A 27653-nucleotide genomic window follows, 5' to 3' on the forward strand; every position below is an offset into this window, starting at 1 on the left:
GTGTGATTATTGGATTGCATCTCACTTACATGAACTTGACCATCTTTATACAGTACCCTTTTAATCTGTATGCATAGTTCTGGCATATAAGATATGATTAGCACATATTCATTGAGACAAAGAATGCATGCATATTTGAGTGCTCAACTCTGACAGAGACTGCTAGTTGTTTGTCAAAATCCATTCTCTTCTTCCTGGACACATAGCTAGACTACATTTCTCAGCCCTCCTTGCAGTTGGATGAGGTCTTGTGATTGGATTCTAGCCAATGGACTGTGAACCGAAGTGAAGTGTGCCCTTCTAGACTCAATCCCCCATAACTACTTTGTATGATCTTTCATCTCCCCTATGACTGTGACAGTGACCTCTGTGACCTTCGAAGCCACGTGCTGTAGATGGCAGAGGTTCAGTTTGCCAGGATCCCCAAATGGCACAGTAAAAGAACCCTACCTGCCAATGTGGAACCACTTTGTACTACTGAGTGAGCAAGAAATAAATTTCTTTTGCTGAACCATTACATGTTTGGGCCAACTTCTTACTGTAGCCTAGCCTTACATAATTAATAGAAATAAATGAATGAATTCTAAACAGTGTTTTCAAAAGTATGATTAGTGATCCATTTCACTTTCTGTGGTTAGTAGAAAATGAGCAATGCTTATACTTCATTAATTCAGTTTGCCAAATGCTTATTTTGTGTTTTCAATATGTCAGTCATGGTGCAAGGTACTAGGAAGAATGGATGATGAAAACTTGTCCTTGACCTTAAGAAACTTATTCTGTGTTGAGGGGGACAAGCATAAAAACAAAAGTTCAACATAAAATGATTAGTGCCATTTTAGAAATATATATTTGGAAGGACCAGTATAGAGAAGGTAGAGGAATTTGTTTTGGTTAATTTCAAATGAGAATTTCGAGTGGTGGACAGGGGAATGCGACCAGAATGTAGAATGGAAAGTGAGTCCTGGCAATGTCCTTGTCAAAAGATTCTTCATTCTGTAGTGTGCTTTGGGGCCTGAAATTCCACCATTCATTCCCTTCCCCTAAAGTTTTAGATCTCTAGGAGTCCTTTAAAATAATATGAAACGCTGTTTTGCCCCCTAGAGGATGACATGGCAATCCATCATGGTATTAAATTTTAGTTGACAGTTCTTTGGGTTATGGAAGATTTATCTAAGTGAGTGGAGACGGGCAAAAACGCCAAGATTGTGAGTATGTCTCCATAGCTAGGGATGCTGCCTTAGTCAGTCAGAGCGCCTAGTAGGAATCCAGGTGAATGACCCAATTGTATGAGGACATGTGAAGCGAAGGGAAATAATGCAGAACGTTTGTGGAAAGTATCTAAAGAGACCACGTTGCTTTGTCCCTTTAACATTCTCTCTCTGTTAGCTACATGTCCTTGATTTTCTAGGTCAGACCCAATTTTAAATATTCTATTTTCTTGTCTTCATGTGACTTTTGGGGCCTCTTCCAAATAGTTAAATTTGGATTATGGGAACCAGCGTTATCTTCTTTTAAACCGGAAGTGTGGATACTAAGTAATTTTGAAATATGAGCAACCTATTTCTACATAAAAATGCAAATTTGACCTAGGCAATTATAAAGGAAGCCATTATACATAAATAATATGCCAGAAGGTGGGCCATTGGTGCTGGAGCAGTCATGAAAAACAATGCCAGGTAATCCTTGGAAGGCATAGTTTGGCACTTTCAACTCTGAGATGTGTCATTTTTACTGGCAGAGATAAGCATTTGAATGATTTATACATAGTCTTTCTGGTAGAGCAGCATTAAATGTTTACTAATCATACTCAACAACTGCAAAGACTTAGTACCCTGACCTCTCACTCCATAGCTACGTTTACTGGTGCATCCTAACTAACGTGAAAGGTACCATGGGGGAATAGGGTCTTGACAGAGAGAACTCAGAAGCCAAGGTGCTGTTTTATCCAAAGAACACTTTCCCTTTTTAGTTCTGGGGTGGTGACCAAGAAATCCAGAAGGAATGGTAATACCACACAAGTAGGAGACACCATTGCCCCAGGAAGGTTTTCCTTCTTCTCAGGGAGGTCTGGGTGAAAGGGAAGGTAAATGCTCCGTGGACTTGAGTTCTGCCACCAACCACCTCAGGGGGGCACTGCAAGCAAGTTCTTCCTGCACCATTAAAATAGATGAATCGTGCCTGCTCTTTCTTTCCGTGAGGATTACGTAAGACCCACCTGTGAGCCAAGAGGAGCTTACAATCACGGAGAAGAGAACCAAAAAGAAGGCAACAAAAAGAGCACGCTATGCACTAGGCTAGTCACACAGAAGCTGCAAGGGGAGAAAAGCCACTTAAGCAAGGTGAGGGAGGTCATAGGGGCCAAGTCCAGCTTTTCCACTTGCGGCTTCAGCTTGCCAAGGGGGCTGTCCATAGCAAATGGGAGCCTTCAAAAAAGAGAGAAGACGGGAAAAAAAGCCAATAAATTGAGGTTGGAGAGGCAAGGCAGTGGGGAAAAAATAGAGAAAGGAATAGAGGAGAGAAAAGAAACTTGAAAAAGAGAGTAAGGGGTCGGGGGAAAAGCCAGTTTGTTTACTTTATCTTCCAATAAAGTGCAAGTACTTGACAATAAAGGGGGAAGTGAACATTCCTGAAGGGATTGGTCTGGGGGTTCTTGATACCCATCAGTAGGGGAAGAATGCCACAGGAGTGGGGGGATGGATTTTTGGAAAGGGATGGATTATGGGTTAGATGTGTGAACGTGTAGCAGGGGAAGAAGAAGACCAGCTTTTTGACTGTTCCGGTTCTCATAATCTATATGAGCAAGAAGAATTAAGAGAGCAGAAGTAGGAGGATTCAGGTTAAACACAACCGCCCTTTTGACAGACTCTTGGAAAGGGTGGTCTCACTTGAACAGATTTTTGAAAATACAAAGGACAACCTATGAAGATGACACCAGAGCAGAGGATGAAGCCCATGGACATACAAAGGAAAACGACAAAAGTATTATATAAAGAAATAGCAAAGGAGATGCACACTTATACAACAGAAATGTTACTACACGAAAGCAGATTCATTTTGGATTGCAGGCAACAGAACAAGAACTATTGCATGTTGTGGATTGCACCACGTTCTTTTGTGCTTTCATATCTTTGGACATCTGCTTCCTTTAACTGGTATAACTCCCTCCCTTTGTTTTACTACTGGACTCCTCTTAATTCTCAGCTGTCATCTCTACTGAGTCATCCTCTGGACATTCTCATGAATGGCTTTTCTTCCCTATTTTTGTTACAATGACACCTTTTTAAACTCTCAGTATAGCACTTATAATATTACACACAAGATGCCTGTTCCCTATGTGCCTCTTTCATTAAACAAGGCTTATATTTTCATCACTTTTGCCTAACAAAGTGTCTGCCATACGGCTAAAAGTCGATATAAAGTTACAGGTCAAGAGCCATTGTGTCTTACTGTAGAAAAGGGATAGGACAGAGGAAATGCCAATTTTTAGTTTTTGTGCTATTGTAAGAAAAATTTGGAATCAGTTGGCCAAGACTCTGATGGGGAAGAAATGAAAAGCTATGCTATATGCACTAGTGATGTAAAAACAAAAAACTGTCGAGCACATAGCTGACAATAAAGTTTCTTTAGAGTTAAGATATCATTTGGGTTTCTTATTAAAGGCAAAGAGAATATGGAAGTGGAATCTTGGGGATCAAGCTTTCTGAGAGAGCAGACATGCCAAGGACAATGGATAAATATCATTAGCGGAAAAACTAGACAGGACAAAAACATAAAAGAGCCAAAGAGAAAACAGTTACTGTTTGGGAATAGGTTTTAAAAATGATACGCGAATAACACTGGGAATTTGGCTAGTTTGCTTGAAGAGAAACTCTAACTAGATTTATATATAATAATGCAACTACATTTTCTAGTAAAGAACTGGTAAGAATAAAATGAAATCAAAGAAAAGAGCTTTGAAATACTAACCCTGTACATGAGATGTATTAATATCATTTTCTTACTAGGTTAATATCAGTAGAATAACCATTTTTAAATAGTTTCCACTACTTCATTATTTATTAGACATTGAGTAGCTGGCTCTTGTAAAGATGCAAAAGAATCCTCATTACTTGATGATATAACAGCTGAGGTGGAATATTTGAATTTCTGAATAGGTACAAATCCCAATTATGACTATGGCCATCTCCAGGGGCATTGCAACCCTCCATGGATGGGATACGAGGAGACCTGTAAGGATTATTGAGATAAAGAGAAAAGTACAGTCCATCTTCTGTACCACAAGTATGTTGCATCTGCTTGATAGTTTCAGTGTCACTGTGAAAATAGTAATATAATCAGATTGTGGATAATGGAAGCAAAATCTTTCTCATGAACAGCCCAGTTAATTCAGTTTTCAGATAAAGATAAAAATATATGGAGTTGCAAATTATATGCATATAGATTAGGCATTTGAATTTATATTTTCATCTTGGCTATGTAACTGACTTGAAACAATGTGAAGAAATTTGCTTAGCTTGAGTTACCCCCTTCACAAAATAGATCACCAATCTCAAAGGTGATAAGTGAACACCTCTAAGAACATCTACATTAATCTCAGTTTCTTAGTGAAACGGTCCCATCTACACATTACTACTTCATCAGAGTTTGGCTTTTCTCTCTCCAGTGGTGATCTTCTGTTCTCATTTATTTTTCCTTAAAGGTTATGCAGATAATTAGTGTATTTCTCATGTAGGCCTTAAATGCACTGCATGTTGTGGCAGACTTACAGAGGAAGTCAAGATCATCTCTAAGTATATTTGGAATTCAATTTGCCAACATTTCACAAATTGTTCATTTTGCAGAAACAATTTCGTTTCCATCTGGTTTGCCTAGGGGAAAGTTCACTGGTGCTCATCGTTAAGAAAATCAGATCATTAGGGAATTCAGTGGTCCCTTGCATGGAAATGTGGATGTCACTACATCACACAGTGCAAAAATATAGTTTATCTGCAAATGAGTGTGATGTGAATTTGCTTGGAAGCTATCGTCTTCAGACAAAGAAAGCACATAGGTATTATCTTATTTCCTTCATTTTGCATGTATTCAGACTGACAGCTGGAGTGACCTGCTGAGATGTCAGGGTTTTGTTTTTATTGTTATGTAAAGGACATCACAGATTTTTTATGCGAAATGACGACTAAAAGAATTTTTAAGGATGTGTGTTATGCAACTAACTCAAGGCATTTTAAACTGTGATAATTTTCCTCTTTTATTTGTAATGGCATTCTGGTTTTCAACTTTGAACATCGTATTTTTAATGAAGGAAACTTAGCTTCTAGAAAATGTGACTGAGAAAACGGGCCCATAAATTTCTGGCCAATTTCATCAGGTGATTTTTTTATCATTTTATTAGGATTTAGTTTTTATCTATGGTTTTCATCTCGGATTTTATTATGTGATATCCTGTTAATGGAGATCAATATAAAATTTTTAAAGATTTATTTATTTATAAATTTATTTATTTTTGGCTGCGTTGGGTCTTTGTTGCTGCATGCAGGCTTTCTCTAGTTGCTGAGAGAGGGGGCTACTCTTCGTTGTGGTGCATGGGCTTTTCATTGTGGTGGCTTCTCTTGTTGCGGAGCACGGGCTCTAGGCGTGCAGGCTTCAGTAGTTGTGGCACGCAGGCTTAGGTGCTCCACAGCACGTGGGATCTTCCCGGACCAGGACTCGAACCCATGTCCCCTGCATTGGCAGGCAGATTCTTAACCACTGTGCCACAAGGGATGTCCCAGTATAAAAATTTAAAAAGAACTTTTTCACATTTGAAATCCCATAAAAGCATGTTTGCCAACACTGTACCTTAAAGTAGTTTGCAGATTTCCATGAACTCTTTCTTAGAAAAGTAGTAACCATTATTGTTCAATAAATTCTGCAAAGGGACAAATTAAGAGCCTGAGGTAATCCTTATTTCCATTGCTTTCATGCATATTTTTGGCAAATAAGTAAAAATGACATAAATTTAAAAAAAATCACCATATATACTTCAGATGACCCCCCAAAATCTTTTGACTCAGAGAAAGAATATGTGAAATCTAAGGGACATCATTTTGAATTTGAAGCTAAAAAGAATATGTATAAAATTGTTATGTAGGGCTTCCCTGGTGCTGCAGTGGTTGAGAGTCCGCCTGCTGATGCAGGGGACACGGGTTCGTGCCCCGGTCCAAGAAGATCCCACATGCCACGGAGCGGCTTGGCCCATGAGCCACGGCCGCTGGGCCTGCACGTCCGGAGCCTGTGCTCCGCAACGGGAGAGGCCACAACAGTGAGAGGCCCGCGTACCGCAAAAACAAACAAACAAAAAAAAAAACACCAAAAAAATTGTTATCTGAAAAAAGCCTTTAGGCAGTCAGAGTCCTTGAAATATTTGAAAAGATTTGTCTGAAGATAATGAATCGTAGATACATATGACTACTTTTTGAAGATAGAGGAGTCTTATAGGTTTAAGCTTATGGGAAAAAACACAAAAAATGTAAAGAATGTATTGTACTATAAAGGGTTACTTTCAAACTTATCCAGAGTGAATTAAAGGCAGAGAAGTGAGCCAATGATGTCCCTTGTAGGTGACAATGGTACAGGGTCAGGTGGGAAATCTTTCTGAAAGAAGTTGTTTCTAGTATAAATTAAGAATACTCGTTTGTGTGTGAGGGTAAAACTGAATAGCTTACAGAGGTAACCACAGACAATTTTTCATGGGGTCATTGAGAAAGAGTTTCCTATGGTTCCAAATAAGGTACATCAAGAAAGGAAAATGGACTGGAGGTTAAGCTTTTATTCCTAAAAGGTATGAGGTTCTCAAAACTGATTTTTAGAGACAGTTAGTACCACAGTTAATACTGTAGTAAGGCTGCCGAGTCCAAATCTTGACCAATCACTTACTTAGCTGTGATCTGGGGACATTCTTAACCTTTGTGGGACTCTGTATCCTTATCAGTAGAGTGGGAATGATAATAAACTAAAGGACTGTTGTGAGGATTAAAGAGTTAATATACACGTGCTGTGCATACAGAAGCTGGCACACAGGAAGTGCTCAATAAATGTTAGTCATTGTTAATATCGGGCTTCCGGGCTTCCCTGGTGGCGCAGTGGTTGAGAGTCCACCTGCCGATGCAGGGGACGCGGGTTCGTGCCCCGGTCCGGGAGGATCCCATGTGCCGCGGAGCGGCTGGGCCCGTGAGCCATGGCCGCTGGGCCTGCGCGTCCGGAGCCTGTGCTCCGCGGCGGGAGAGGCCACGGCGGTGAGAGGCCCGCATACCACAAAAAAAAAAAAAAAAAAAAATCGGGCTGCCTTTTACAGATCAGCTTCTATGTGTTGGATACTTCATATGATTTATTCCATATCTTCACAGCCATGGAGTACAGGTTATCATTGTCTCTACTTCATAAATGGACAAACTGAGGCTCAGCCCTGTGGAGTAACTTTGTTAACGTAACATGGTTATTAGAACCCAGAACACAGGTTTGTTAAGCATCAAAGTCCATGCTTTTTCTTCTATCTGGCAAATCTCGTGAAATTTTAATTTTCTTTTTATATTGGGTAATCATTGTTCAATAGTATCTAATACTAAGCCTGTAAGATACTATTAGCACAAGGTGCTGAACTGGAAAAAAATGTCACATGGCAGCGCTTCCCTGGTGGAAGTGTTCATAGCCAGATTCTTCATCTCTAATATTGCACCCCCTGTTAAGCAACTTGCAATTGCTTTCATGTCCTCCTGAGTGTACAGGAGTCAGCAGGCTACAATTTCTGAATGACCGTCTCAAGGTCTTCCATGTATACCTGCAGACTATTGAGATGAAAGGTTTCTCAGAGGAGCAGAAGCACGTCCCAAACACAGGCTCCCTGATTCTCCTTTCCGTTCCTGAGGTTGCCTGAGTTAAATGTATCGACTAAAAGGAGATGTATTACATCATCTTGAATCAGAAGGGGTAATCAATTATATTCTTCTCACAGGGATTTGGTGAGGTCAAATAAGGAAAAAGTGGGTAGAAGGATAAGCTTTCTGCAAAAAGGAGGATAAATAAATGCAAGAAAGGGATTATTTCAAGCAGTGAATTAGAAAAATATAAAAGCAAGCTACATTCTCTAAACACATGATAAGTGCTGTATTCTCTGTTCTCATGTGGCCAGAGGTCAGTGGATACGGTATAGGGATGGATCTGTGGCTGAAGTACCTGTTGGGCTACAGGTAGTAGAGGTTTAGAGCTGGAGTCTAAAGTCAGATAGACCTAGATTTGAAACCCTGGTTTGTCACTTCCTAGCTCGGTGACTTAGGGTAGGTTGTTTCATCTCCCTAAGCCTCAGTTTCCTCCTGGATAAAATGGGGATAATGATAGTACTGATCTCAACTGGTGGTTGTGAGGATCAAATGAGAGGAGATACACCAAGTGCTTAGAATGATGCCTAGAATATGGTTTAAGTGCACAGTGCATGTTCGTTATTTTATTCGTAGCATTTCTATCCATCAAAAATTAAGAATGAGTTTTTACAAAATACAATTATATCCATCTTTGTGTGTTCCTTACTCAGTTGGTGCGGGGTACAGTGTCTGGCACATAGCAGACACTCATATTTTTGTTGTGTTAATGAACAGAAGGATAATGTCATATGAATGCTGATACAGAGTTCTCGCTCTCAGTCAGCCCTCTTAGGAGTTTGTTCTTGGACACACAGAAGAGCTGTGGACATGGACAGCCAGCTGTGGGACCTGGTAAGATGTCTATGTGGAGATGCCCATCTCACTGCACTTGGGCCCCACCTGAGGTCCTCCTTCTGCAGGGGAGCTCAGGGTCTCCTCACACAGTGGGTCTCTCTGAGTTGAAGTCCACTGAATCCTATCCTTGGGTAAAACGTGGCTTGGATTTTGTCCCCCCACTTCACCCCTCAGTGACCTTGAGCTTGGATCAGCACAGGAAGGAGCAGGTGCTAGTAGTGGTTTATTATACTTGGCTGCTAACTGGGAGGAGTGGAAATGGAAATCAGGAAGTTCCTGAGGAAGCTAGAAAAGGTACTAGCTTAATGGCAAGGATGAAGGTTGTTTTCTTCACTTTCTGTTCTTCAGGACATTTTTTCCTTGGGAGATTTCTTTCCTTTGAAAAAAGGACGTGCCTTCTGGCTTTATTTATAAGCAATTTAGAAAAATACTAGACTGTTAAGGAGATGATGGAATCAGGAAAATTTAAGCAATGCAGGTTGATGCTGGGTAGGGTACTATATAGGAGAACATAAAATACGATATATAAAGCACTTAAACAAGTTTGTGATGGGGGAGAAGTAGGGTGTTAATATGATCTAAAATGGAAATGAATTCTGTTTTAACCAACATGTCCAAAATAGAACTTAATGTGTATCCTTAAAATTCATGCATCTTTCTGTAATTTCATTTATTGCCTCGTTTGCTCACTTCTCAGTTAACCAAGCTAGAGTTGGAATCACTTTCAATGGCTTTCAAGCCCTCACTCTTCTGTCTAATTGAAAACAAGTTTCTATAAATCATATCTTAAAAACCTTTCCAAATTTGAGTTCTTACTTTCACTGCCACGTAATTTCATGAACTCTGCCTCTGGAAGCAAGAGCCTTCAATTCATCGTCATGCTGCCAAAGGATTAGCTTTCTAAGCCATAGAGCTGATACGGCCACTGGCAGCTTTAATACCCTCCTGGTTGCCAACTATCAGAGTAAAATGTTAACTTCCAAATTCAAAGCACTAAAATATTACCCTTATTTATTTTTGTGGCTTAGCCCCTGCCCCCATCATTCTCCTCTCACATGCATTAGATCGTAGCCAGACGTTATTTCTCTCTGAATGTTTCAGATGCTCACCCTTCTTCCCCTGATTGGAAATCCTTATTCTTGACCTGTTGAATTCCTAATCGTCCTTTATAACCCACCTCATTCATATCTAATCATCCCTTCTGAACGCCTCACCTCCAGACAGCATCATCCCTTCCTTGTTGCCTATGAACTCCTTTGAGTGGAAAAACTGTATCTAATTCATCTCTGTATCACCAGGGCCCAGCATAGAATGATCTGTAGATATGTTGTTGAATTGAGGCATCAGATTAATGAAAAATCTTCCACCAAGGAGCTATTTCCTTTGCTGATGTGTTTTTGCTTGGGATAGTTAAATGTAGAAGGTACAGAACATAGTTGCTTATATAGGAAGCCTTTAGTACATACAGTGAATTGATTGCTGGAAAACAGGGCAAGGGTTTTTATGGTTATGTGTCAACAGGAGCACAGGCTCAGACTGACCTGAGTTAAGATGCAGACTTGGTAACTTAATGGGCGTATGACTGTGGTACTCCCTTTACTTTTCCTTTATAAAATGAGGAGAATACTTCCAAGAGTGTGTAGGATGGCTATGGATATCAAACAATATGTATAGCCTAGAATACAGTGCTCTTAATTTTATTGAAATAAAGAAACTTGTACATACAAGTTTAAAAATTGGGTGGTATATCAATAGTACTCCTGAACAGACAGGAAAAATAATGTGTTGACAGATACATGAAAGAAATGTAGAGACTTATTACTCTAGGATGAGGCCTAGACTGAATTGTCAAGTTTATAGTAAGAGGAGACACACAGCTTCCTTAAACTATTATATAGCTCCTCCTTAAACTATTAAGTTTATATATAAACTATTATAATATATTATATAAAACTATTATATAATTACATAATATAAACTATTATATAGTTCCTATCTATAGTAATCACTTAACAGGGAAATCTTCATTTTCCTTATAATTTGATTTCTGGTTGCAACCCTTGAACTATTAGAGCTCAAACAGAAAAAGACAAGATACCACACCAGCTACGTCGGTCATACTAAGATCTTTTCTTCCTGGGTTCAACATGTGTCTTTTAACTCTTTGCAGACAGCATATTTATCTGTGCCAGTGGCAGGGTATGTGTGTGGGGTTCCTAAGAAGTCTCTGAAATGAACACAACCATTAGGGCTTTAAAATGCCACTTGACGGGTCATTCATTTAAAAGCTATTACCAGTCAGCTGCCTCTTGCAGGCAGAGGGAAAAAAATATCTGTGGGTTGAAGACACTTGAAATCAGAGATTAGCAGGAAGATGCTCTCTCATTACCAAACAGGGAGCCAGGATGTCAAACATCTCTAGTTTCTCTAAAGACACAATCTCTCTTCCGGAATTTTCGTAAAGGGCAAAATGAACTAAAACAACCCCTCCCCCCACGGCATCACCTTTGCTGTAATAATACCCTGCATCTCTCTGCCTGTGCCCCCAGATGCCTGCAGTGAGCGGCCCTGCTCTAGTGAGCGCATCTCATTCTGCTTTACCACTTGGCTTTCTCAACTCCTGCCTGATCATTTTTGGAAATGTCATTCACCTTTATGTGCAGGCCAGTGCACAAACCAAAATTAATTTAACTCACAAAGGCATGTTACTATTATTACTTTTGACACCATGGAGAACTTATTAACTATAGCTTGTCACGGGCCTCTCAGCCTGAATACGTTCCTTCTCCATGCTGTAGTCCGGCTAATCCGAGCTAAAGGTTTTCTGGATTGCCAGACACTGTAAAAAGTCAAAATAGTTGAGTTTTTCAATAATTAGGCTAGACAACTAGGGCACCTACCAGGCACCTGTGGGGGACCACGGACACCTAAGTGGATGGGAGGAACCCCCAGTGACTGGGTAGGATGTGGGGCATGGGGGGAGTGAGGGGGAGGAGAAGTGGAGGCGGGACGGGACTGGCGCCCCTGAGGGGCGGCTGGGGGAGGGGAAGGGATCCCACACCTGAAGAGGGAAATTGGTGAACCATTGGGAGGGCAGAGGATCAGAAAGAGAGCATGGCCAGGTTTCCCCTGCCCACTTGGGCCCCCGGGAGCCTGTTGAGATCCCAGACCTGATCCTCTGCCCACTGAGGCCCCCTCCAGCCGCGTGGGTCCTGAGGGAGTGGGAGGGAGGGAAGGGGGAGCAAAAGTAAAGGCTGGACCTCCAGGACAGCACCCTTGAGGGGCGGCTTGGGAAAGCGAGGAGTTTGTACACCCAGAGTGACCCACCCATGGTTAGGGGTCCAGTGGTGATGGGGGAACCCTGGGGAAGATGGTGAGGGGGGTGTGAAGGAATCAATAGCAGAATCACTGAGGCAGAAGAAAGGATAAGTGAGTTGGAAGATAAAATGGTGGAAATAACTGCCAGGGAGCAGAATAAAGAAAAAAGAATGAAAAGAATTGAGGACAGTCTCAGACCTCTGGGCCAACATTAAATACACCAACACTGGAATTATAGGGGTCCCAGAAGAAGAAGAGAAAAAGAAAGGGTTTGAGAAAATATTTGAAGAGATTGTAGTCAAAAACTTCCCTAACATGGGAAACGAAATAGTCTATCAAGTCCAGGAAGTGGAGAGAGTCCCACACAGGATAAACCCAAAGAGAAACATGCTGAGACACATATTAATCAAACTATCAAAAATTAAATACAAAGAAAAAATATTAAAGGCAGCAAGGGAAAAACAACAAATAACATACAAGGGAATCCCCATAAGGTTAACAGCTGATCTTTTAGCAGAAACTCTGCAAGCCAGAAGGGAGTGGCAGGACATATTTAAAGTGATGAAAGGGAAAAACCTCCAATCAAGATTACTCTACCCAGCAAGGGTCTCATTCAGATTTGATGGAGAAATTAAAACCTTTACAGACAAGAAAAACTAAGAGAATTCAGCTCCACCAAACCAGTTCTACAACAAATGCTTAAGGAACTTATCTAGGTAGGAAACACAAGAGAAGGAAAAGACCTACAAAAACAAACCCAAAACAATTAAGAAAATGGTAATAGGAACATACATATTGATAATTACCTTAAATGTAAATGGATTAAATGCTCCCACCAAAAGACACAGACTGGCTGAATGTATACAAAAACAAGACCCATATATATGCTGTCTACAAGAGACCCACTTCAGACCTAGGGACACATACAGACTGAAAGTGAGGGGATGGAAAAAGATATTCCATGCAAGTGGAAATCAAAAGAAAACTGGAGTAGCAATTCTCATATCAGACAAAATATACTTTAAAATAGAGACTATTACAAGAGACAAAGAAGGACACTACATAATGATCAAGGGATCGATCCAAGAAGAAGATATAACAATTGTAAATATTTATGCACCCAACATAGGAGCACCTCAATACATAAGGCAAATGCTAACAGCCATAAAATGGGAAATCGACAGTAACACAGTAATAGTGGGGGACATAAACACCCCGCTTTCACCAATGGACAGATCATCCAAAATGTAAATAAAAAAACACAAGCTTTAAATGACACATTAAATAAGATGGACTTAATTGATATTTATAGGACATTCCATCCAAAAACAACAGAACACACTTTCTTCTCAAGTGCTCATGGAACATTCTCCAGGATAGATCATACCTTGGGACACAAATCAAGCCTTGGTAAATTTAAGAAAATTGAAATCATATGAAGTATCTTTTCCAACTACAATGCTATGAGACTAGATATCAATTACAGGAAAAAAACTAAAAAGTACAAACACATGGAGGCTAAACAATATGCTACTAAATAACAAAGGGATCACTGAAGAACTCAAAGAGGAAATAAAAAAATACCTAGAAACAAATGACAATGAAAACATGACCCAAAACCTATGGGATGCACCAAAAGCAGTTCAAAGAGGGAAGTTTATAGCAATACAGTCCCACCTCAAGAAACAAGAAAAATCTCAAACAACCTAATCTTACACCTCAGGCAGTTAGAGAAAGAAGAACAAAAAACCCCCAAAGTTAGCAGAAGGAAAGAAATCATAAAGATCATAAATAAATGAAAAAGAAATGAAAGAAACAATAGCAAAGATCAATAAAACTAAAAGCTGGTTCTTTGAGAAGATAAAAAAAATTGATAAAACACTAGCCAGCCTCATCAAGAAGAAAAGGGAGAAGACTCAAATCAACAGATTTAAAAATGAAAAAGGAGAAGTAACAACTGACACTGCAGAAATACAAAGGATCATGAGAGATTACTACAAGCAACTATATGCCAATAAAATGGACAACCTGAAAGAAATGGACAAATTCTTAGAAAAGCACAACCTTCCGAGACTGAACCAGTCAGAAATAGAAAATATAAACACACCCATCACAAGCACTGAAATTGAAACTGTGATTAAAAATCTTCCAACAAACAAAAGCCCAGGACCAGATGGCTTCACAGGCGAATTCTATCAAACATTTCGAGAACAGCAAATGCCTATCTTTCTCAAACTCTTCCAAAATATAGCAGAGGGAGGAACACTCCCCAACTCATTCTATGAGCCCATCATCACCCTGATACCAAAACCAGACAAAGATGTGACAAAAAAGAAAACTACAGGCCAATATCACTGATGAACATAGATGAAAGGATTATACACCATGATCAAGTGGGGTTTATCCCAGGAATGCAAGGATTCTTCAATATATGCAAATCAATCAATGTGATAAGCCATATTAACAAATTGAAGGAGAAAAACCATATGATCATCTCAATAGATGCAGAAAAAAGCTTTTGACAAAATTCAACACCCATGTATGATAAAAATTCTCCAGAAAGTGGGCATAGATGGAACCTACCTCAACATAATAAAGGCCATATAGGACAAACCCACAGCCAAATTGTTCCTAATGATGAAAAACTGAACCCATTTCCTCTAAGTTCAGGAAAAAGACAAGGTTGCCCACTCTCACCACTCTTATTCAACATAGTTTTGGAAGTTTTAGCCACAGCAATCAGAGAAGAAAAAGAAATAAAAGGAATCCAAACTGGAAAAGAAGTAAACTGTCACTCTTTGCAGATGACATACTATGAATAGAGAATCTTAAAGATGCCACTGGAAAACTACTAGAGCTAATCAATGAATTTGGTAAAGTTGCAGGATGCAAAATTAATGCGCAGACATCTCTTGCATTCCTATACACCAATGATGAAAAATCTGAAAGAGGAATTAAGGAAATACTCCCACTTACCACTGCAACAAAAGGAATAAAATACCTAGGAATAAACCTACCTAAGGAGACAAAATACCTGTATACACAAAACTATAAGTCACTGGTGAAAGAAATTAAAGATGATACAAGCAGATGGAGAGATATACCATGTTCTTGGATTGGAAGAATCAACATTGTAAATGACTGTACTACCCAAAGCAATCTACAGATTCAATGCAATCCCTATCAAACTACCAATGACATTTTTCACAGAACTAGAACAAAACATTTCACAATTTGTATGGAAACACAAAAGACCTCGAATAGCCAATGCAATCTTGAGAAAGAAAAAATGGAGCTGGAGGAATCAGACTCCCTGACTTCAGACTATACTGCGAAGCACAGTAATCAAGACAGTGTGGTGCTGGCACAAAAACAGAAATATAGATCAATGGAACAGGATAGAAAGCCCAGAGGTTAACTCATGCTCGTATGGTCACCTTATATTTGATAAAGGAGGCAAGAGTATACAGTGGAGAAAAGACAGCCTCTTCAGTAAATGGTGCTGAGAAAACTGGACAGCTACGTGTAAAAGAGTGAAATTAGAATGCTTTCTAACACCATACACAAAAATAAACTGAAGATGGATTAAAGATCTAGATGTAAGGCCAGACACTATAAAACTTTTAGAGGAAAACATAGGCAGAACACTCTATGACATAAATGACAGCAAAATTCGTTTTGACCCACCTCCTAGAGAAATGGAAATAAAAGCAAACATAAACAAATGGGTCCTAATGAAACTTAAAAGTTTTTGCACAGCAAAGGAAACCATAAAGAAGACGAAAAGACAGCCCTCAGAATAGAAGAAAATGTTTGCAAATGAAGCAACTGATAAGGGATTAATCTCCAAAATATACAAGCAGCTCATGCAGCTCAATATCAAAAAAAAAAAAAAACCCAATCCAAAATGGGCAGAAGACCTAAATAGACATTTCTTGAAAGAAGATACACAGATTGCCAACAAACACATGAAAGGATGCTCAACATCACTAATCACTAGAGAAATGCAAATCAAAACTACAGTGAGGTATCACCTCACACTGGTCAGAATGGCCATCATCAAAAAATCTACAAACAATAAATGCTGGAGAGGGTGTGGAGAAAAGGGAACCCCCTTGCACTCTTGGTGGGAATGTAAATTGATAACCCACTATGGAGAACTGTATGGAGGTTCCTTATAAAACTAAAAATAGGGCTTCCCTGGTGGCGCAGTGGTTGAGAGTCCGCCTGCCGATGCAGGGGACACGGGTTCGTGCCCTGGTCCGGAAAGATCCCACATGCCGTGGAGCGGCTGGGCCCGTGAGCCATGGCCACTGAACCTGCGCGTCCGGAGCCTGTGCTCCGTAACGGGAGAGGCCACAACAGTGAGAGGCCTGCCTACTGCAACAACACCAAAAAAACTAAAAATAGAACTGCCATATGACCCAGCAATCCCACTACTGGGCATACACCCTGAGAAAACCATAATTCAAAAAGAGTAATGTACCACAATGTTCATTGCAGCACTGTTTACAATAGGCAGGACATGGAAGCAACCTAAGTGTCCATTGACAGATGAATGGATAAACAAGATGTGGCACATATATACAATGGGCTATTACTCAGCCATAAAAAGAAACGAAATTGAGTTATTTGTAGTGAGGTGGATGGACCCAGAATCTGTCATACAGAGTGAAGTGAGTCAGAAAGAGAAAAACAAATACCATATGCTAACACACATATATGGAATCTAAACAAACAAAAAAAAAGGTCTTGAAGAACCTAGGGGCAAGATGGGAATAAAGACACAGACCTACTAGGGAATGGACTTGAGGACAGGGGTAGGGGGAAGCGTAAGCTGGGACAAAGTGAGAGAGTGGCATGGACATATATAAACTACCAAATGTAAAATAGATAGCTAGTGGGAAGCAGCTGCATAGCACAGGGAGATCAGCTCGGTGCTTTGTGACCACCTAGAGGGGTGGGATAGGGAGGGTGGGAGGGAGATGCAACAGGGAGGGGATGTGGGGATATATGTATATACATAGCGGATTCACTTTGTTATAAAGCAGAAACTAACACACCGTTGTAAAGCAATCATACTCCAAAAAAGATGTTAAAAAAAAAAAAGGCTAAAATGAACTGTCTACGGATGGCAAGAAAATCTTGGTCCCATTTTGTTGGACTACCCTTTAAAAAGATGACACAATATGATTTAAGCTTTATGTATTTGTTCCCCTGTATCAGTAAATATGGTCTTTGTATTTGAAAGAAGTAGTAGGGAATTTAAGTAACACAATTATTGTGTAAGTTATAATAGCTAAGAGTGTAGAAGGAGAAAAAAAGAAAGGAAGCTAGTGTTCATTGCATGCTTACTGGTTTCTGGATGTTTTCACATGTAGCATCTTATTATTAGTAGTCTGTGACGAGGGTTTTTCTTGAGGTATAATTGCCATTGTGATAGGGTTTTGTATTCTCTATCTTAGGCATAAGGAAATTAAAGCACAGAGAGGTTAGCTGAATTCTCCAAGTTTGCACAGTCATGAAGAGCAGAGGCAGTTTGAACCAAGGTGTACCTTCTTGATCCATGAGTCCTCCCTGCAGGTATATAAATCAGTATGGAAAGAGGGAAATCATAGGCCTCACACGAAATGGACAACCTCTCCTCTGTCTTCCATGAACCGTAGGTTTCATGAAAATGGTTTTATATACATTTTGAATTACTCAAAGCTGGCATTAACAAATAGACCTGAAGTTGGCATTGAAAAGGCAAGCAAGGTCAACAAAGTAATATCTTTTTGGTATGAAGCTAGGTGCATAACAGTATTTATTTTCCTGTTCACCCGATGGTTTGTTTTCCACATCTAACAAGAATGAGGGCATATGCTTTTTTTTTTTTTTCCCTCTGGGCCATAACATTGCTTTTCCCCACCAAGGAGGTATACTACATCATACTCTGTCTGAAACTGTGATTTAGAAAATGACATAGTAAATACTGGGAAGTCTCATTCCCTGAGCTTCTAGCAGGCCAGCCAGGAAGTCAAATCTCCTTAGCTGTCAGAAGCAGGCCAAAGGTCATGTAGAAATGAATTCATGGTTCAGTCTCCCTCAGTCTCAGGCTCCCCCTGTAAAGATACGTAACTGGGATTCAGATATTATAGAAGAATATCTAAAGGTTACTCGGTTTCATTGCAGTGGAATAAACCTGCTAACCACCACAGTTTCTGGAGGTGGCCAGGAGAAGGTTGTGAAAACTTGATGGCTACTTAGAATAGAAGTTGGCTGGCATGAAAAATGCAAACGCTTGAAAATCCATGCTTCAGGGAAGCATTTTGATCAATGTGATTGTGTGATGGCATCTCCGTGGCACTGAAATTTTTTACCAATATAGTTTTTGCTGCATTAACCCGAGGTATAAGTCTTGATCTTTTTATTTTGCCCCATTCCTTTGTAGGGCATGGAAACATTCACCACAGAAACTTCTCTTTGTCAGTCGAGATTTTACTGCAGCCACACAACTTTTCCTAGCCCCTTCCAGATTTCTCACTTAGCCAGTGACGAAACACATGTATGATACTGCACATCTCAAACGCCACAGAAGCACGGCAGGGGTGCTCTCTCTTATTTTTAAATGTTAATCTATTCTCGCCTTCCTATTTTCTAATTACTTAAGGGTAAATACTACATGCTTTTGTGGAATAATCTAGGGGAACATTTCTGGGGCAAACTCATTTGGACAAAAGGAAAAGGAAAAACTTATCAGCTGAATACAAGTTAAAATGGAAACCCATTCAATATCTGGGTATTGCAGCTGGCAGGGGTCTTATGAGCAGAGAAGTGAATGAAGGAGGGAACATGTGGGTTTACCTGCATTTTCTTAAAACTCATGGTAGAGCACTTAAAAAAAAATAAAAACTTGTGCAGAAAAAAAATATACTAGACTGAACTTTGAAAAAGTGGTCATTTGTTACATCAAATGTACATGTGTGTGTGTATATTTACATTTATATATGTACATTAAAAATTGGACCAAAGGGCTTCCCTGGTGGCGCAGTGGTTGAGAGTCCGCCTGCCGATGCAGGGGACATGAGTTCGTGCCCCGATCCGGGAGGATCCCACATGCCGTGGGAGCGGCTTGGCCCGTGAGGCATGGCTGCTGAGCCTGTGCGTCCGGAGCCTGCGCTCCGCAATGGGAGAGGCCACAGCAGTGAGAGGCCTGCATACCGCAAAAAAAAAAAAAAAATTGGACCAAAAATACTATCTTAGCATCCTAAAACAATAATCTCATTTTCATAGATCCCCAAATTATCTTTTCCATATGCAAATGTTTAAAAAACCTACAACACAAGCATATGTATCTATGTATAAAATTTTATATTTTGCTTTTTCTGCCTAACATATTAAAGCATTTTTCCATATAATTATGTCTAATGCCTAATATTCCATTAAGTGGTAGTGTAATTAGCCACTTTCCTATTTTTGAGCACTAAGCCCATTTTAATGTGTGAAATTATAAGTTAAAGTTGGCTTCCATGAATATGAATTTCTATGTAGTTTAGATAGGATGGCCAGAGGCTCAGCTTGTTACTGCTTCTGTTTGCAAGAACTCTACAGTGTGAAATCTCATCTCTGGGCAGAATATTTTGCTGTATATAACTGTCATTAAAAATAGATTGTTAAAAAACTGGTACTTTTTTTTTTTTTTTAAATCTACCTGGTAGAAAAGTCAACACGATATAACTTCTGTTTTTTATTGCGTTTGTGTAAGTTTCCACTGAAATTTTGCTGCCTATGCGCACTTGCCCAAGAAAGTTAGCCAGGGGCTAATATACGGAAAGCCACTCTGCTAAATCAACTCTCCAAATCTATGACTGGAGTCAGAGCTTCAGGAATCAGTTTCTGCTATTTGTCACTGTCAAAAATTGACTACTTTGAAAGAGACTAAAAACCTAAGTACTGATACCATTGCTTGTCAAAGTAATTGTAGAGGGTATGTCCTACTGTGATAGGTCTTATGAAAATGCAGGCAGAGATTAGAAGTTAAAAAAAAAAAAAGAGAAAGTACATGTGAGCCTTGATTTAGATTGATGCTACAGCTCTTTTTCTTTCACGGTTTTGCTTTTTAAACACCTTCTTTGATGAATCACCAGGCTGCTAGATCCCATGAGAGATCGCCCTGTCTGTCCCCTTACCTTGAAGCAGGACTATAAATCCATGACCCAATGCTTATTTTTTGTTTGTTTGTTTTTTGCGGTACGCGGGCCTCTCACTGTCGCGGCCTCTCTCGCCGCGGAGCACAGGCCCCGGACGCGCAAGCTCAGCGGCCATGGCTCACGGGCCCAGCCGTTCCGCAGCATGTGGGATCTTCCCGGACCGGGGCACGAACCCGTGTCCCCTGCATCGGCAGGCGGACTCTCAACCACTGCGCCACCAGGGAAGCCCCCAATGCTTATTTTTAAAAACCCTCCAGAGAGGTAGCCTCTTTGGGGTAGCTGTTTCAACACTGCACTCTGCCAGGAGGGGTATCTTTGGTTTCCATGCCACATTTAAACGCCTTTTTATTTAGGCTTTAGTCGCTTCAGAAGGTCATTCTAAGCTGCCTCAAATGGATATCTTACCCCCAATTAATGGACATTGATTATTCAGTTCTCTCAGAGAAAGATTGTGGTTCTTCTATTTTAAGAGCCCAAAATAGATAGGCAACTTCCATAGATGCCACAGCCCTGAGACTTGAGGGGAGAGAGAATTTGGTTTGGAAACACAGGGCTGGTTCCCAATAGTCTCTAGAGCACATGAAAGCATCACACAAATGTAAAGCAATATTAATAATATTTACTGTTAAACTCATAAAAACAGATAGTGTAAATCTTACTTATCACCTATTTAACCTACATTTTGGGGGGACAAATATGAACTAATAAAAGCTGAAATATATGGGACACAAAAGATAATCCAGGATTTCCCTGGTGGTGCAGTGGTTAAGAATCTGCCTGCCAGTGCAGGGGATATGGGTTCGAGCCCTGGTCTGGGGAGATCCCACATGCCACCGAGCAACTAAGCCCGCATGCCACAAGTACTGAGCCTGTGCTCTAGAGCCTGCATGCCTAGAGCCCGTGCTCTGCAACAAGAGAAGCCACTGCAATGAGAAGCCCGTGCAACGCAACGAAGAGTGGACCCACTCGCCGCAACTAGAGAAAGCCTGTGCGCAGCAACGAAGACCCAATGCAGCCAAAAAAAAAAATTAATTAAAAAAAATAAATTTATTAAAAAAAAAGATAATCCAAACAAATGCAGTATGTTTAAAAGTAAGAAAATAATCTCAGACTTAATAGGAAGAATAAAGCATAGAAGATGTTAATTAGCAGTTTCCATTCAGGGATATATTAATCCTTAATTTTCACAGTCCGAGAATATGTTTGAAAAACTGACGCTTGAAACTCTTTGAGAGATTTTAACTTACTGCGTACAAATCTTTGTTCAGGTGGGCCAGAACTTGCATTTGGGAAATGAACCATTTCCATTCTCGGTTCTGAGCCCAAGTACATATGATTTTATGTGGAAAGGAGGCACCCAGAAGCATTTTCTTAGAGAACATTGGCGGGCGAGTATGCTGAGAATGGGAAGGGCAGTGGGCAATGGCAGGTCACCACATCAACACCCAGAGAGAAATAATCCACTACACCCTCCCTGTTGGGCTCCCAGCCTTTCTCTCTGTCTTCGGTCCTGACACTCTAATGGCTGGACAGTGGCTTCCTGCTTCACATACAGGAGATCACATAATGTATCAAGCATTATCTTCCTGTAGAAATGACACATGATGAGCTGGGTTTTGCTCCCAGTTACTTAAGTTCTAGCCCAGGGCACTGAATTCATTATGCGCCGAACATGAGGATCTGAAAGGGGGGTTGATCCTTGTGATTGTGTACTGGGTTCTTCCGTGAAATCATTTGCTGGTGACTTGTATAGCAGTACATCCTGGTAAATACTTATCTCGGACTCAAACCAGAGGCCCCAAACAGCAGCTCTGGCCTAAATCAACCTTGTTAAAATGCAGCTGTCTCATCTCTTTTCTCTCTTGAGGTTCAGCACTGTTGGATATGAAGTCACAGTCACTGGGATAAACAATTTTCTTTCCTCCAGCACGCCAAAAAAGGAAGAAAAAGAATTCAAACTGCATGTATGCTATTTAAATAGGCACCCTTCTGATCCTGATTACTACTTCGGGAAAACCCTTACCCAGTTTTTAAAGGTCACCACTGTCGCATGCTACATTTCTTTTCTAAGTGAATTACCAGGTCCCTTTATACGTGGCTTGAACCGTTCCTAACTCTCAACCCCAGGAATCTGACGTGGAGTCCCTGCTCCACTTTGGAATTTAAAAATAGAATAAATAGTAATTAACGTGGACTTTTCGGCAAACCATTTAAACATCTGGTCGTTACTTCCTAGTTATGTGATTTCAGACAAGTTTCTTAGCCTCTGTGAGTCTTGGTTTCCTCATGTGCACGTTTAGTGTAATATGTATAACACAAGTCTGTGAGATTTAATTGAGCTAATGTGTTTAATTATTTCATATATAAATTAAATATGTAAATTGTTTTACCTCCCAAGGGAATGGATCAGCAATTCGAATTACAAAGTCAGGAGATTTTTGGAGAGAGACCATAAACCAGCAGGTGGAAGAGGCTGGGGTTTTGGGGTGGTGGTGAGAATCAAGGTCTCTAGAAATCCCCCGATAGAGATGATTTCCTTGTGCAGGAAACCAGGTCTGCCACCAACTGATACGAGGTTTTTGGAAGTCATGACTGACAATGACACCAGCCACTGCTCATTTAATAAAGGCTAGCTATCCTGCTAAAATTCAGACCTAACATAAAAAGTGTTTAAAAATTTGGCTAAGGTATATGTGAAATTAATTCATATAAAGATGACATAAATTTCCAGGCAGGAATGGTATGATTTTATTCTCAAAATATTAAATATTTGGATTTGAAGAAAGGCTAAATTGGAAACTGGATGACAGGCACTTAGTAATCATCTGGTTTGGTGAGAGGTAGCTCATGCATTTTCTTTCCCTCTTATTCTTTCTCTTGTAAGAAGGGTTTGAAGTGGCAATCTCGCAGGATGGTCAGTGCCATGTTTCAAATTGTAGCACCTCATAAAGGAATCAGCCCTTTCTGGCAGATTCATTGCTCTTTAAGAATTATTTCGGGAGTGACAAAAATATTGAGAAATTCTACAGAGCTCAAAATCTTCTGTATAGGGTGCAAATAAGGAGCTTCTCTTGTTTTGTGATACACAGGGGCTTAGGAAACTCTAAGCAGACAAAGATACTTTGTTTTACAAAGAACTGTCTCTTAGATTCAAGTATACCTTATTAAACACTGTCTGGAGAACGTGAAAATGTTTCATTGATCTTTGGTGTCCTAGGGATAGTTACCAGGCAGATGTCCAACTCCAAGTTCACCATTGTACCTGGTATCAGGAAAAGTGATGAAAGAGATGGAAGCAATGACTTCCTCCTGCCGGGAACTTGAGATAGGATGGAATGAAACAGATGGGAAGATGGGGAATAGAGAGACTTGGAAACAGAAACATGTGAATCCTAGGTGGATCTGTCACAGATGGATCTATGTCATAGAAAGATTGACCCAGGAAGCTGGGGGACAGCTAGAGGGTTGGGAATTGGGATTGGTGTTGAACTGAGGCAAGCTGTCGTAGCCCTCTTCGCACAGTAGGGTGGAGGCCTTAGAGTTGAGAGCGCAAGAGTAAGAGGAACAAAGTACGGAGTGTGTGCAGAGCGGGTGTGCGTTTGCAGACTAAAACATCATCCCTAATGCAGGCCTTGTGACCTCTTTTTCAGTTAGAGGCGATCCCATGTGATGCGTGATGTGTGTCTGGAGTCAGACCATGTCGGAACCCCAGGCCTCCCATTAGCTGCATGGCCTCATGCTGTTCAGTTTCTCTGAGTTTCAGCTTCTTTGTCTATCCGTTGGGGATATGGAGGGTACGTACCCCAGAGTGTCACTGTGAGGAATCAATGAGATAACACACCTAACACGCATCTGCCCCCCACACAAACTCAACAGATGGGAGTTTAAACACAGTTAAGCTAAGTTTGTGCTCTACCTGGTTTTTCTAGCTAACGGAGCTTTGAAAATACTGTCTACCAAAAAGAAAAAGAGGGCTTCCCTGGTGGCGCAGTGGTTGAGAGTCCGCCTGCCGATGCAGGGGACACGGGTTCGTGCCCCGGTCAGGGAAGATCCCACATGCCGCGGAGCGGCTGGGCCCGTGAGCCATGGCCGCTGAGCCTGCACGTCCGGAGCCTGTGCTCCGCAACGGGAGAGGCCGCGACAGTGAGAGGCCCGCGTACCGCAGCAACAACAAAAAAAGATAACATAATTTCCCCTAAAATTAGGCAATCCTACTGTGACACTCAGGTTCCATAGCCTGGATGTAATTTTCAAATGTGGCCTCAATATAAACAAAGCATCAACATGATGGGACTTGGAAAGCCAATGACCTCAAGAAGCAGCACACATCTGTCCTCAAATTCTAAGTTAAACATTGATGGTAATTTTTTTTTTTTTAAAATCAGGCAAGCATTTCAAAGGCTACTGTCTACATTCTCTCTTTATGACTTAGGCTATCCAAAAATATGTTCAAAGATCAAAAAACAAAACTCCAGACTCTTGACCTATTTGAATATTCTAATCTCACTCTATTTTTGCTTTCTGACACTGAGATACAATTAAGAACAGACAACTCCTGACACTATGCTGGTTCCTAAAAGTTCCCCTCCTACACTAGCAGAAGGAGAAAATTCAGGGAAGCTCCTTGTCAGAATATTGATTTATACATGCAGAAGTAACACCTTAAACTGAAGAGCAGTTGGTTAACTTTTGCTAAATAACCTCTCACCACATTCCAGAGTGTTTGCAGCTTAGAGAATGAGGAGACATGACTAGAAGTATTTTAAAAAAAAAAAAAAATTTTTTTTCCCTTTTTTTAAAGAGTTTTTTTTAAATTATGTGTAACACAAAGTTATTTAAGTCAATAAATTTTTAAGGAATTTCACACGTTCTGATTCTTTCCACTGCCAATCACCTTAGTTTCTCCTAACTCATAATCTTCAAGATAAAACAGCCCTTTCAAAAATAAGTTATCATGTGAGTCAGCCCACAATTCTTTTAGTTAGGCTTCTTTGATCTCCAATGAAATATGGACACACTTCAAAATTCCCCACCTGTAATCTTTGGGATCCAATTTCCTCAAGCGATTTACTTTAGGACCATGTTCAGGGTCAGGAGATGGATCTGCCTGGTTCTGACAGGCAGAACCAGGGTTTTTTAGAGGGTTTGACACCCTCTAAAAATGTATGAGGTTCAGATCATATTCCCTCCTAAGCCATCACACCCTAGAACAGTACAGATCATTGGGATATGCCAATACCTAAGGTAAAAAGTTAGGTTTTTCATAGTTCACTTGGCAGCTCTGTCTTGTAGTTCTTTCCCACAGATCTAACATGTAGTTCTGTGAGTAAAGGAAACCACACCGTTAATCTACGAGGCGTTTCCAACGATGTAGGTTTACAGAAAAAGCCCCATCGGGATAGACCTCAACTCTTCCCTTCTAATAGAATTGTCTGTAGGGCCTCACATTTCACTCACAAATCCTCATCTCTCCACTTCAGTGTTATCTGAAGTCCAGCAAATTGTTCTTGCATATAAACTCATTATGTTCCACCCAAAACCAAAAATACTGATTTAGAAGTTACTTTCAGAAAGGATGTTGAAAGGAGGGGCTCAGTTTAGAATGAAGGGCATTACCCCTAAGAACACTGTTCTCTAAGCGTTTTAGATGGTTTGCCCAAGGCTGGATTCGCTGTGCTCTGGGTCCTCCTACTGCCCGGTGCTCTCCTGTGTTTTCCAAGCTGGACTCCTGCCAGCTCCTGGGGGCCAGGTAAGACCCTGTGAGCACCCTGACATACATGCCTGCTTCACAGTCTCGCTGTGTTCCATCAGGGAGAAAATAACTGCACGTTATTAGCAGCTTGGGGGACATTTAAAAGGGAGCAAAAAAGCAATCTAAATGGTTTATTTGTTCCCTGAGTTCTCCTGAAGAGATAAAAAGAGAGAAGAGAGGAGATAAGGCTGGCAGGGGACGCCAAGTGGCAGAAGTTTTGTTTGCAGTAGACTGACAGAAACCTCCCATCAGTCTTCCCAAAAGCTTAGGTGCCATTCCTCTTTCTCTTCAGGCACTTGAAATCTGGAAAGAGTGGACAGGAGTGAGTGAAAGAGATACTGAGACTGTCAGTGGTGCTACAGTGAGAGGAAAAATACTCCTGAAACTGCCAAATGGTACTGGAAACCATGAATCTCCCCCCCACTCCCCCAAAGAGCAAGTGATTTTCTACTCAATGTATCTGTTTACTTGAGGAACTCATTTGGCATCAGACAGACCTGGGTTTGAAAAATAACTTTTTAAAGGCCACATACTGTAGAATTACGTTGATAGGCAGTGTCTAGATAGGCAGTGTCCATAGAGACAGAAAGTAGATCAATAGTGGCCTGGGGATGAGGGCTGGGAATGGGAGTGATTGCAAATGGGCACAAGGTTTCTTTTTGGGGTGATGGAAATGTTCTTTAATTAGGTTGTTCTGATAGTTGCACAACTCTATGAATTTTCTAAAAATCATTGGGGAAAAAACAAAAGTAAATTTCAAACACGTAAGTACATATCGTTCTACATTTTTCAACAGCATTTTACATATAAGGAAATGAGGCTCAGAGGGTTGATGGGATTTGGTGGGATCTGTCCTCATTTGATCCCTGCCACACGTTCTCCTAAGAGCTAATTACTGTGATGTGCAAAAGTAGTAAATACTTTCCTTACTTCCAAGGAGCTTATACTCCTGTAGACAACAAAACAGGTAAACAAGGCATCTTTTTATGTAACGGCACAAAGCGGCTTGGCACTGACACTTAGAAAACAGGGATGTGTGTAATGAGGTGCCAGTCGTACGGTACAGCGGAAACAATACGCTGTGGGTTAAAGATCAAGGTGATGCTGAGTATTATCAGGGCACTTAGTGAGAATGAGGAAGAAAAAACGATAGAATCCCATTAGAGTAAGTATCGGTGCATTCCTGTATAGACACCAAGATGCATGTGGGACTTCTCGGGGGTAAAAAAATGTTCTGCAACCTGATTGGAGTGGTGCTTATATTGGTGTATACAGTTGTGAAGACACATTGAACTGTACACTTCATATCTGCATTTTATTATATGTTGAGTTCTACCTCCATTAAAAAAAGGCATGACGTTGCTAGTCAAGGCACAGAAAAGAGCAAGGAAATGACTGGAGGAATCTCTGAGAATCTACCGTAGGAAGGCAGACTGCAAAAGGGAGTGGGTAGTTCTAATATTTAGAACATTGTTCTTGTGTCAGGATAAGCAACCCTAAAGCTTCTACCCTACGAGAGAGTACACTAGTAGAAAATGGCTTTGGAATCAGAAAAAGGGTGTCTGAATCCTGAGTTCTCACTGGCTAGCCACGTGGCCTGAGCCTGGGTTCTTCATCTCTCCAAGGGGTCTTAGTATTGAC

At 40.6% G+C, this 27653-nt stretch overlaps 1 protein-coding gene and 1 non-coding gene across 2 annotated transcripts in view; both read right to left on the bottom strand.

Annotated features, from left to right (window-relative positions):
- SYT1 (synaptotagmin 1) overlaps positions 1–27653 on the bottom strand; it is a 538616-nt gene that overhangs the window by 92761 nt on the left and 418202 nt on the right. The gene's annotated exons all lie outside the window — the stretch shown is intronic.
- On the bottom strand, positions 25540–25670 carry LOC117314363 (small nucleolar RNA SNORA18). Its single transcript, XR_004529110.1, has one exon. It is a non-coding gene; the product is annotated as a small nucleolar RNA SNORA18 (small nucleolar RNA).

The sequence above is a fragment of the Tursiops truncatus genome, chromosome 11 (assembly GCF_011762595.2).
Source record: "Tursiops truncatus isolate mTurTru1 chromosome 11, mTurTru1.mat.Y, whole genome shotgun sequence".
NCBI classification, from domain to species: Eukaryota; Metazoa; Chordata; class Mammalia; order Artiodactyla; family Delphinidae; genus Tursiops; species Tursiops truncatus.